General features: G+C 31.8%; 1 long non-coding RNA gene across 11 annotated transcripts; it reads right to left on the reverse strand.

Annotated features, from left to right (window-relative positions):
* Positions 1 to 2,424: 2,424 nt before the first annotated feature.
* LOC118049207 (uncharacterized) lies at positions 2,425 to 6,518 on the reverse strand. 11 transcript variants are annotated; one of them, XR_012169078.1, is made up of 6 exons: positions 6,136 to 6,515; positions 5,193 to 5,696; positions 4,680 to 4,890; positions 3,966 to 4,034; positions 3,183 to 3,818; positions 2,425 to 3,027 (listed from the first exon to the last, which is right to left on the reverse strand). It is a non-coding gene; the product is annotated as an uncharacterized lncRNA (long non-coding RNA). The 11 variants fall into 11 exon arrangements; XR_012169076.1 differs by having other exon boundaries at positions 3,183 to 3,777; positions 6,136 to 6,514; XR_012169075.1 differs by having other exon boundaries at positions 3,183 to 3,777; positions 3,966 to 4,890; positions 6,136 to 6,517.
* Positions 6,519 to 10,565: the final 4,047 nt, after the last annotated feature.

The following is a 10,565-nucleotide window of genomic DNA, read 5'->3' on the forward strand; positions in this document are numbered from 1 at the left end:
CTTAAAGGGGATATCCTTGCAGCCTGGCTGGTCATAGCTCTGCTATCTTTTTCCCATCAAGACCTGACTTTCCCTACTAGTAGTATTCATGTAATTGAAGACAAACATGTCTCGAAGATCCGTATCTGCATGAGTCTGCATCATGTCTTTCTGCATGAGTCTGCATCAAGTGCCTGCGATGCTACCATGAATGATGCTAATGAAGTGTTCAATCAAGGCTGTAGTGACACGTAATTACTGTTGTCAGCTAGCTAGGTGTCGTCGCCGGTGAAAAGCCTGTCCCTTTTTATTAACAGTATTCACTAAAATATCAAGCTTTTGTTTGGAATTTAATTATTGAAAATGAAGTGGGGTTGTAATTGTTTTTTAAAATATTTTTTTTATTTTTTAAAATATTTTTTTATTTTTTAAAAATAAATTTTGACATCAGCGTATTAAAATAATTAAAAAAATAAAAAATATTAATTTAAAATAAAAAAATTAAAATTTTTTCAAAAATACTTTTAAAATACAAAAATAAATAGAATCAGTACTGTGACGGAGCATTGGCCACTGTCTACTGTTTGAACATAGTTATTAAACCAAACTTGTCAGGACTTGTCCTGGAAACTAATGCAACCTTCCTTGAGTAACTCGGTTTAAATTAAAGTTAAAAATTCAGTTTAATTTGATTGATTAGTTAATCCTTTCATCATCTTATCAAAACTTAGGTTGATTATTTCAAGAGTTTTTTTTTTTATAAAATAATATCATTTTAGTTTTTTTATTTTAAAAAAATAAAATAAAATAATCTAAATTAATTCGAGTTAATTTCACCGGCTATTTATCAAAGTTTTACTTAATGTTGACTCCAAATCAGGTTTAATGAAAATGTATATGACTCAAGTTATATCATGTTGGTGGGGTTTAGGAGTCTAGATTCAATCTCTTTTAAGTTTTGAAATTAGTGATCTCTTACAGTCTAATAATCATCACCCCAATAATAATAATAATAATAATAACAATAACCCCGCTACTTATATTCATTGACACTTTTCAAGTAAAGAGAAATCACATTAAATGTGTTTGGTAATATGATTCATTATACATTTTAAAATTGTATTTTTAATTAAAAATATATTAGAATAATATTTTTTTATATTAGTGTATTAAAATCATCTAAAATTATTAATTTTATGTTTTTTTAGGTGAGAAATAATTTGAAAAGTATTTTAAAAAATAAAATCTATTGCATAGCCGTGTATTGGATAATATAGTGTATAATGTTTTTTAAAAAATGCTTTTTTGTTATAAACATATTAAAATATATATATTTTTTTTAATTTTTAACATCAGTCTGTTCTATAATAGTGAAGCAACTTACCACTTTTCTAATTGATAGTGGTTACTTTAATTTTTATTTTTTCATAAGTTAAACCTAGTTCTTGTAATTTCTATTATTTTCCACTATGGTTCCCATAGTTAAAAATAATTTCAACCTTAACCTGATAGGTTCTAAAATCTCAATCAATAAAATATCAAGGAATAAAATTAAAAAAAAGTAATAAAAAAAAATAACAATAGAAAAAATAAAAACCAAATTTACACAAAAATAAAATGAAATAAAATATTAGAGATGCAATTAAAAAACAAATTCAGAAGCCACTGTAACAACTCAAATGCCTCCATGAAAGCCTGTGTTTTTGGCTATTGGATAGTAGCATTGATTATAATAATAATGATGGTAATAACGTTGCTATTATGATGAAAACTATTATATTGGTAACAAAATGGTGATGATTATGATGGCCGGTGGTGGTGTATTCGACAATTGTGGGGTGGCGGAAGTTAAAATTTGATAGTGTATTAAGAATTAGAAGCATTAAATAAAATATTATCCTTTTCATTCATGAGGATAAAATATTTCTCTTTAACACTATTAAAGAACAAATTGGAAAATATTTTCCAAAATTTATTTTTATTTTTGACGTGAAAATTTGAAAAATATTTTTTAAAATAACATTTCACAAGCCCTTGAAACATTTTACAACTTATTTGTCTAATTTATAATTTGAAATAATTGAAGTACAAATAAAAAATTTTTCAATTTAGGTCATTGAACGGCATAGAGAAAGAACACATTCATAACTTTTTAATGTTTTTATCATTGATAATTTTTACCAATCTATCACCTTTAATATAATTGTCTTTTAGTCAATATAACATTTCTTGATATTTATTTTAATTATTATTTATATCATCTAGGGATTATTTTTAAAAATATTTTTTCGTTTTGAAATATATTAGAATAATATTTTTTTTTAATTTAATTTTGATATTAGCATATCAAAACTATTTAAAAATAAAAAAATAATAATTTAAAGTCAATAAAAAAATAAATTTTTTTTTTCAAAAACAATTTTAAAATATAAAAATAAACGGCTCTACGTGGCTGAACCATTTACCCAAGACTGGCTGGGTCAGATTAGGATTGGGTAAGACAGCTATGCTCTTAACACATCCATAGGGAAAGTGCGCATGAACGAGCTGATTTTCGAGCTTTTGGATTTAATTTATATTGAATGGGTGATCGGACCGAAGGTGACAGGCTCCATAACCGGTAGGATTTCAACAGAGCCTAGCAAACGGGAAAATGCTTGTGGCTCGCCAAAGTTATAAATAGGAAAAAATCAGAACATGAATTATAAGGGGATTGGTTGGCAATGTGATTGAAAGGATTGTAGGCACGCTGTGCTGCCATGCCAACAACAGCAAAAGCTACGACCACTGCAAATTTAAAACATACTAAAACAGTTAAGATAATTCACGCAGACATGTAAACCATGAAATTAGTGTCATTGGTGTTCATGCATCCGTGTAGTGCGATATTTTTTTTTTTTTTCCGGTGGGAGTGGGAGGCAAAACCTGACATAAACAGAAGAGAGTGATTGACAAGCCAGCGGAACTGCTTGCGTCTCCTCCCAGCTACTGTTTCGGGAATGTTCAAATCCCATTCAGCTGCGCTTAAAATCCTAACTCTTGGCAAACCTGAATATGAATTGGAAGCTATCACCACAAGCATATCTTAAAAATGATAAAAAGGGATAGGCAATATGTTCGCGAAGATACAAGATTTTATTTGTGGTATCAAATTTCAGAAATTGAGTGTGCAAAAGATGAGGTTTCAATGACAAAAAGCATACCCTCACTGAATTTTGCACTCATTGGATGCGGATCCAAGGCATCCTTTGCAGCAACAATGAGACTAGGCACCTCGTGACCACTTTCTTCTCAGTGCCTAGCAACATCTACAAGAAGTTCACTTGACCTTTTCCATGAATATTCATCCGAACTGGAAATAGGAATCATTTGTCATGTCATGATATCTATATATTCAACAAGTACAAAGGGGAAACTATTTCCAATAGTATATTTCTAATCCTTAAAAGAAAAATCGAACACCATTCATGCACTTAAAAGGTATGTGCACAGGCAGGCTCAGAGGCAATAGTTAAAGAATTTGGTAAAAAGAAGATAACATGCACCGATCGAAGTCCATATAATTGTGACAGACATAATATATGGTGATAAATGAGATCATCGACTGGCCACTTGACTACCAATATATACAAGTCAGTCAAACTTCCCTTGCTAAATATCACGAGTCAAACTTAACTGTCATAAACAAACACAACAACATCGAAGGATGCCAGAGATTCTTTATTGGATTGCAATTTTTTCACTATCTTCAGGTATCTCTCGCAAATTATGAGTCTCCTTATCCCTCTGCAAGGACAACTGCATGAAAAAGAGGACCATACAGCTCAAGTCTAAGACACCTTGATGAAGATGATCCAGCACATCCTCCTTGATATCAGATGATATAAACACATTGAAAAATAATTTGCATTCGAGTTTTGAAAAAGAGCCTGTTTAGAAAGATATTCTATAGAACTACCACCCAACAGAGCAGCTACTATACGTACCCCAAGCTAGTCAACAACATTCATGCATGATGCTCACCGGCTGTCAAATCATGATTTTCTAAGAATGGCCTGTCGTTGGAATTGGCAGCAGAAAATTACTATTGCTTAGTGGAAAGCAGAACTGAAAAATGAAAACCTGGAAACAAAACTAGGTTCTCCTATGATGACTCAGGGAAGTAACAGATGTATTGGGATTTGCCATTAATGGGCAACCTATCCTAAGAGGTAGGGTTACCATTTGTCAATGGTAGTTGCACCCACCATTGACAAATGCATCAACCCATGTGTAGCTGCTGGAATGAAGAAGAGAAGCCATCATTCCTGCCTATAAATAGGCACCAAGTTAGAGAGCAAAAATGAGAGGGAAAGTGTAGCCAAAGATGTGAGAAATATAGGAGAGAGTGGGCTGCCAAGGGCAGCCAGCAGTAGCTGCCATTGCAGCACTAAAAAGAGAGAAATAAAGTGAGGTTGAGAGTTGCTAAAGAGGAAATAATTCCTCCTCCTCTATTGTTGTAAATCTTGTTCTCTCCCTATATAATCAAATGGCTTCTCCCGTGGATGTAGGCGGTTTGCAGAACCACGTTAAATATTGTGTTAGTGTGCTTGCCCTCCTATAAGTAATTATCAGTTCATCACCGGATGGGATTCCCTACAAGATGAAACTATCCAGAGCATATTGCTACAATGGCTATGACAATAGGTTCAAGACAATACCTTCCCAAGAATGAATTTGAAAGTGCAGACTTTCCAGAATTTCTAGGACCAAAAACTATGCAGTGGAAAACATTTCTTTCTATCTGTTGCTTCTTACGATCAACAGCTCTCTTTGAGTGACATGAGTTGCTGAAGCAGGATTTCCTCCATGTCCAGTGTACAGAAAATTAGACAAACTAGCTCGTGGATCCAGAATGGTCACAGGAGCCCACTGCAAGCAAATGTTAGATAGAAATAAATTTGACAGATAGCTGAAGAAGATTAAAAATAACATACTCTAAAGTTACCAGGTATAAAATGGAGGAAGACAAGTATTTATAATAAGTCTTCCATTTTGTAGCGAAGTGAGATGTTATTTTCTAAAAACACACAAATGAGAAAGAAATGGAGAAAAAAGATGCAGAAAGAGAGAAACAGTAACACATGGATCAACTTTTTATTTTAAGGAATCAATGAAGGTGGTGAACAATTATAACAAAACAACACTGATGCAGCATAAAAAGATAGGCCTACTTGTCCCAGACAAATTGGAGAAACACAAGCAAAGCTTTCATCATAATAAAATAGCCAAGATAACAGCTTCTTTTGAATAAGCACTTCACAACTTTCACAGAATATTGGCACCAAGTTTTTCTACCAAGTTATAAGCACATGATCACTATGGATTCATTTAGTATCATCTTGTGTGAGCCCCCAAACATATCCATAATCAGTCTATGCTTAGGACTTTTCAGAAGCCTGATGTTTGATGTCCCAGCGCACTGTATCTTCACCACCACTAAACAATGAAAGAAATAGAAAAAGGACATGGGCAAGAAAGTAAATTGTTTAAGGTGGCCCAGAAAATGCTGTTGTCACATAGTATAACATGTAGGACTGTGATGAAGCCACCAAGAATCAGCAGGAACTAAAGAAATAGTAGTAGCAGAGCAAACCCCGGAAAGCAACCCATCGAGAGTCAAATTTCCCATTGTGGTTCTCTCTGCAGCATCCTTGTAAGGAGCCTCACCCCAAGGACTGAAATATAGAAATGAACAGAACAATTACAAAAAGTACTATATAAACAGAAGAAACCCCAGTAGAGCAATTTGCAAGATCCTAGGAAACTTGAAAAGAAGCAGATTGGAGAATGATAATAAGAAATCCTTGCTTCCAATTCAAACGCAGGTAGCAAATATATGTGTGTGCGCGCGCGCGTGACGGAAATTCATAGGAAATCAACTGTATACATGTATACTCACACATATCACTACATCAAATTTTAAAAATGGTAAGAACTAAAAAAGAAAGAACGAAAGAAAATGCCTATAATCGACGAAATTCCTCAAGCCAAAAACTACTCAAACGAGCTAGCGTCAACGGAAAATCACACGCGTAAGTTAATATGATCATTTCAGCTTGCTTAATTCTTCAGTTAGCTTTCCTCTACTCTTCGAGATTTAACATAAATGCTTACCTAGCAGAAGTGTCGATGATAGTGATAGGAACGCGATCGGTGATGAAATCAGCGGGGAGGCGAGTGGGTGGAAGGAGATACGTTTTCCTGGAAAGATTCGGTAGATGCTGCCGCAATCAAACTCGATTTTTCTGTTCCACGGTCTCCGACGTCTACAACTCTTACGCCTGTCTTCCCGCCGGTGGCCGCAGAATTTCGCTTGGCTTTAAATCATTTTAAGAATAAAAAACAATAGAGAGAGCCTATGGAAAGCGAGGGAATCTGAAAACAAAAAAAAAAAAATTCAATAAAGAAAAGAGTAATAAGATCTGGGAATTTGTAATTTATATTCACTATTTTTTTTTAAAGAAATTCATTTTATGCTTGGACACTGGTCGACTGGGAGGAGGTAGCTTTCATTTTTAAATGTTTTTAGACAATGAATCTGTCTTAAATTTTTTTTTTAAGTTATGTATTTTTTAATATTTTAAATATATCACATTGATATAAAAAATTAATATATTTTTTAAAAAATCCTCTAGCTAAAGATTTAAAATAACCAAAACTTTTTAAAATTTTGATTTAAATTGAAATTGTTTTTTATTTAAATATTATAGATTATTTTTAACTAAAAATAAATTCTTTCATTAATTTTGATTACAAATAATATTTAAAAATACGAATACACATTTTGAAAATATGTGATTTTAAAAAAGATTAATAGAGTGAAAAAGAATTAAATAAAAGGTTTGTTTTTCATTAAAAAATAGTTTAAAATATTTGTATTTTAAAAAATAAAGTTTAAGGAATAAGTTTATTTTATCATTATAACTTTCGACAATTCTAGCCATTTGAGATTTCAAAGTTATCTCGCGCGTCTGTTAAAATCAGGACTCGCTTTGTCTTATTGGGCTTGTTGTTTGGGCCCAATCAATTGAATCAGATCAGCCCCCGTATATTTTGTTTTTATATCCAACCCAGTGTAAAATCTCGGGTTGCTCTCGGAAATGTTGGGGAGGTACTCACGGGGAACCGTTGCAGCTGCCACGCGGCAGTTCTCGTATGCATCAGTGGCGGAGAAGGTTGTAAGCGGAGGAGAAGGGGAAGAGAGTGGAGGCGGGCACGCACTAGGAAGAAGGCTGTTTAGTTTGGTGTATGGAAAACGGAGTGCAGTAATAGCAAAAATGAAATGGAAAGAAGAGGGGCACACTGTCAACATTTGATAGATACGAGCATTTATTTTTATTGTTGTATAAATGAAAAAAAAAAATCAGAAAAAATATTAAATCTAATGGGATATATGACTTGAACCATAGTTTAGACTTTAGAGAGGTTCAGTCAGGTGTCTCTTTTTTTAAATTTTTTTTTTCTAATATTAAATTAATAAAAAATAAAAATTTATAATTTATTTTGATTTATTTTTTATAAAATTATCATGGTCTCGTTACTTAAGCCATAAGTTCACTTAAATCGATTCAATATATTTTTATCTCAATATTTTTTTTTTAAAAAATATTTTTTAATATATTACAATCTTAATATTTTTTTAAAAGATGTTGTCTAATATGAATTAGATTGTAAATTTATGGTTAAAAAATTTCTGCCAAGAGAGGCTCTCAAATATGTTTTGTACGTTTAAAAATAATTTAATTCAATTCATTATAAAGCGTGTAACAATGATACAGTGCAAAACTAAAAAGACACGAGTTACACGACAGAGCTGAACAGTAATACCTACTTGAAGTGGATTAGTTCCAGTTTAGCTTACCAAAAACAACGTACATCATAGCAGGAGGTTGGATGTTTGAGACATTCGTTCAGTAGTTAAGGCAAATATCCTAATAGGATGTCACCATTCTCTTCCGAAAATATAGCTGTCCGAAGACTTCTTTACAAACTATATAAACTGTATGAGAAAAGACATTTTTTTATGCAATGCTCAATGCTAATTAAGTTGGATATGCTAAAAGTAGCAGAGGTAGCTTAACCAGACACTAAGATAATATGTTTAATTTTGGACATTTCAGTCCAACCACTCACTCCGACGTCGAGGAGGAAAAGTAATGGGTTTTGACTTGTAATCATATCTCCGTCAACTGAAAACATAAATAAATAAAAGAAAACAGTCAGGTTTGAGAGATAGAAAGGCAATTTTGGCCACGAGGAAAATATTAGTCATCGGAAGAAATGAAGTTTTGTCAAAGACATCAGACATTTACGTGCTACTTGAGAAGAACAAGTGGTTCACCAACATAGCATGTTTTAGGTTACCACTGATCCCATATTGGCTCATATCAGATTACAAGTAAAAAAGGGTTCAATGTCATCACTTCTTTCGACACTTCTTGCATTCCTCTGCCGAACACTCCTTCCTGAACCAAACAAACATTTGAAGATGCTGGATTTTTGGGGGTTGGTGTGTTTGTTAAGAAGAACAGAGCCACCAGCTGCAACATGCAGGGTTACTACATCTGGGATAGATCGATGGTCACCACGTGACCTGTTCAAATGATATCACCAAATTAGCTATTAATTTAGTGTTTAGCTACCTGTACCACGTATGGAGATTTGGTGAGTGTAATCAGCAATAATTTTATTCAAAACCAAAATTATGACTTTAATATATATATATATATATATATATATATATATATATTATATATATATATATATATATATATATATATATATGATTAGTGATTATGGTGCAAATGAGCTCTGCCATGTGCGTTATGAATAATTGGAACAATATTTTAATTAATTAATAGACAAAAAAGGGGTTAACCAAATCCAACTCAACCTATAATCCACATCTTAATCCGTTTAATAACTCAAATACCCTTCAACATATACTAGTAATTAACTAGGACAAAATAAGTACTCATACTCTATCTTGTTTCTTTAAATTCTTAATTAGAAAAAAAAAACTAGTTTCTTTTTCTTTTTTACAATAATATATATATATATATATATATGTAGGTTTCCATGAAAAATAAAAACTTTTGTCACGAGACTGCTAAACTAAACTGACTAAGTATGTGTTTAGTGATATCATGTAGGTTGATTTTTAATTAAAAAATATTTTTATTTTATTTTTTAATGTTAATATATCAAAATTATTAAAAAAATATATTAATTTAATATTACTTTTTAATAAAAGAAAGTTTAAAAAATACTTTAAGAAGTTAAACCACGCACAGAAACAATCATTCCCTGACTGCTGGGCATTCAAAGTTATGAAATTTACAAATATATCAGATACATAAAAGGAATCTGTTCTGGAAAGGAAATGGATTTGTTTTCGTCTTTGACCCAAATTTGAAATGAGGAACGCGATTTCAGATCAAGTAATTTAACACAACAAGAAGTAAGGGAGTTTTTAATAAAGCCGTTTTAATTTCTAATCAATTAATTCGCTCTTCTTGAAAAAAAGAAAGAAGAAGACAGCAACTGTATAGTTCAATAATATCAAAGGTAAAAGCTTGCATGGTTCCATTTTGAATTCTTCCACCACATTTATAAAACATAGATAAAAAAAAAAAAAAAAAACGCAAGGGTATATGCACTGGTTTTAGACCCGGCCCGAATTCCGGGTTTTGACTGAGTCGCTTGGGTCGTTTAGGTCAATTTTTTTTTAAAAAAAATCAAAACGACATTGTTTTAATAAAAATAAACAAAAATCAACGGGGTACAACTGAGTTTTTAACCAAGTTTTACCAAGCCGAACGGGTCAACCCGCCAGGACACACCAGATTTTTTTATTTCTGTTTTTTCTTTAATCCGGCCTAATTCCAGTCCGGGTTGACCAGGTCTCGGACCGGGTTTCAAAACTATAGTTATATATATTAGAAGATGATCAAAGAGCTAGGGTTTAATATTTTTTTACCCAGGCATCTTATCTTTTATTAGTTGGACGAGGTCCATGAAATAATTGATTTGGTAAATCTACACAGCAATTTTTGTCAAGCTCATGAAATATCTTATCTTTTACCTTAATTAGAACTCTAATTGAAGAAACACATATTATTAAAATGGACGGTCTGTTTAAGAGTTGACTGAAGAAAAGGGTTAGGTAGTAGTGATATATGAAATGCTGTTTATTATTAGATTTTAAAAATAATTTTATTTGAAATTAATATTGATTTTTATATATTTAGATTTGATATGTTGATGTTAAAAATAAATTTTAAAAAGTAAAAAATATTATTTTTATATATTTTTAAATAAAATATATTTTAAAAAATAACAATTAATATATTTCCAAATAACCCCTGCAAATTAAGTTATTAGGCAAAGTATTTTGTTTAATGACGAGCAATAAGAAGCAGCTCTAGGTGGTCAGATTAGTTGATACCGCAGAGTCCCAGACAAATACGATAAATGTTTAGAAAGCGACGTGGTTTTCTGCTTAAATCTAGTACGAAATTAAGGGTCAGATAAAGCAATTGAAA

This window comes from Populus alba, chromosome 2, assembly GCF_005239225.2.
Source record: "Populus alba chromosome 2, ASM523922v2, whole genome shotgun sequence".
NCBI classification, from domain to species: Eukaryota; Viridiplantae; Streptophyta; class Magnoliopsida; order Malpighiales; family Salicaceae; genus Populus; species Populus alba.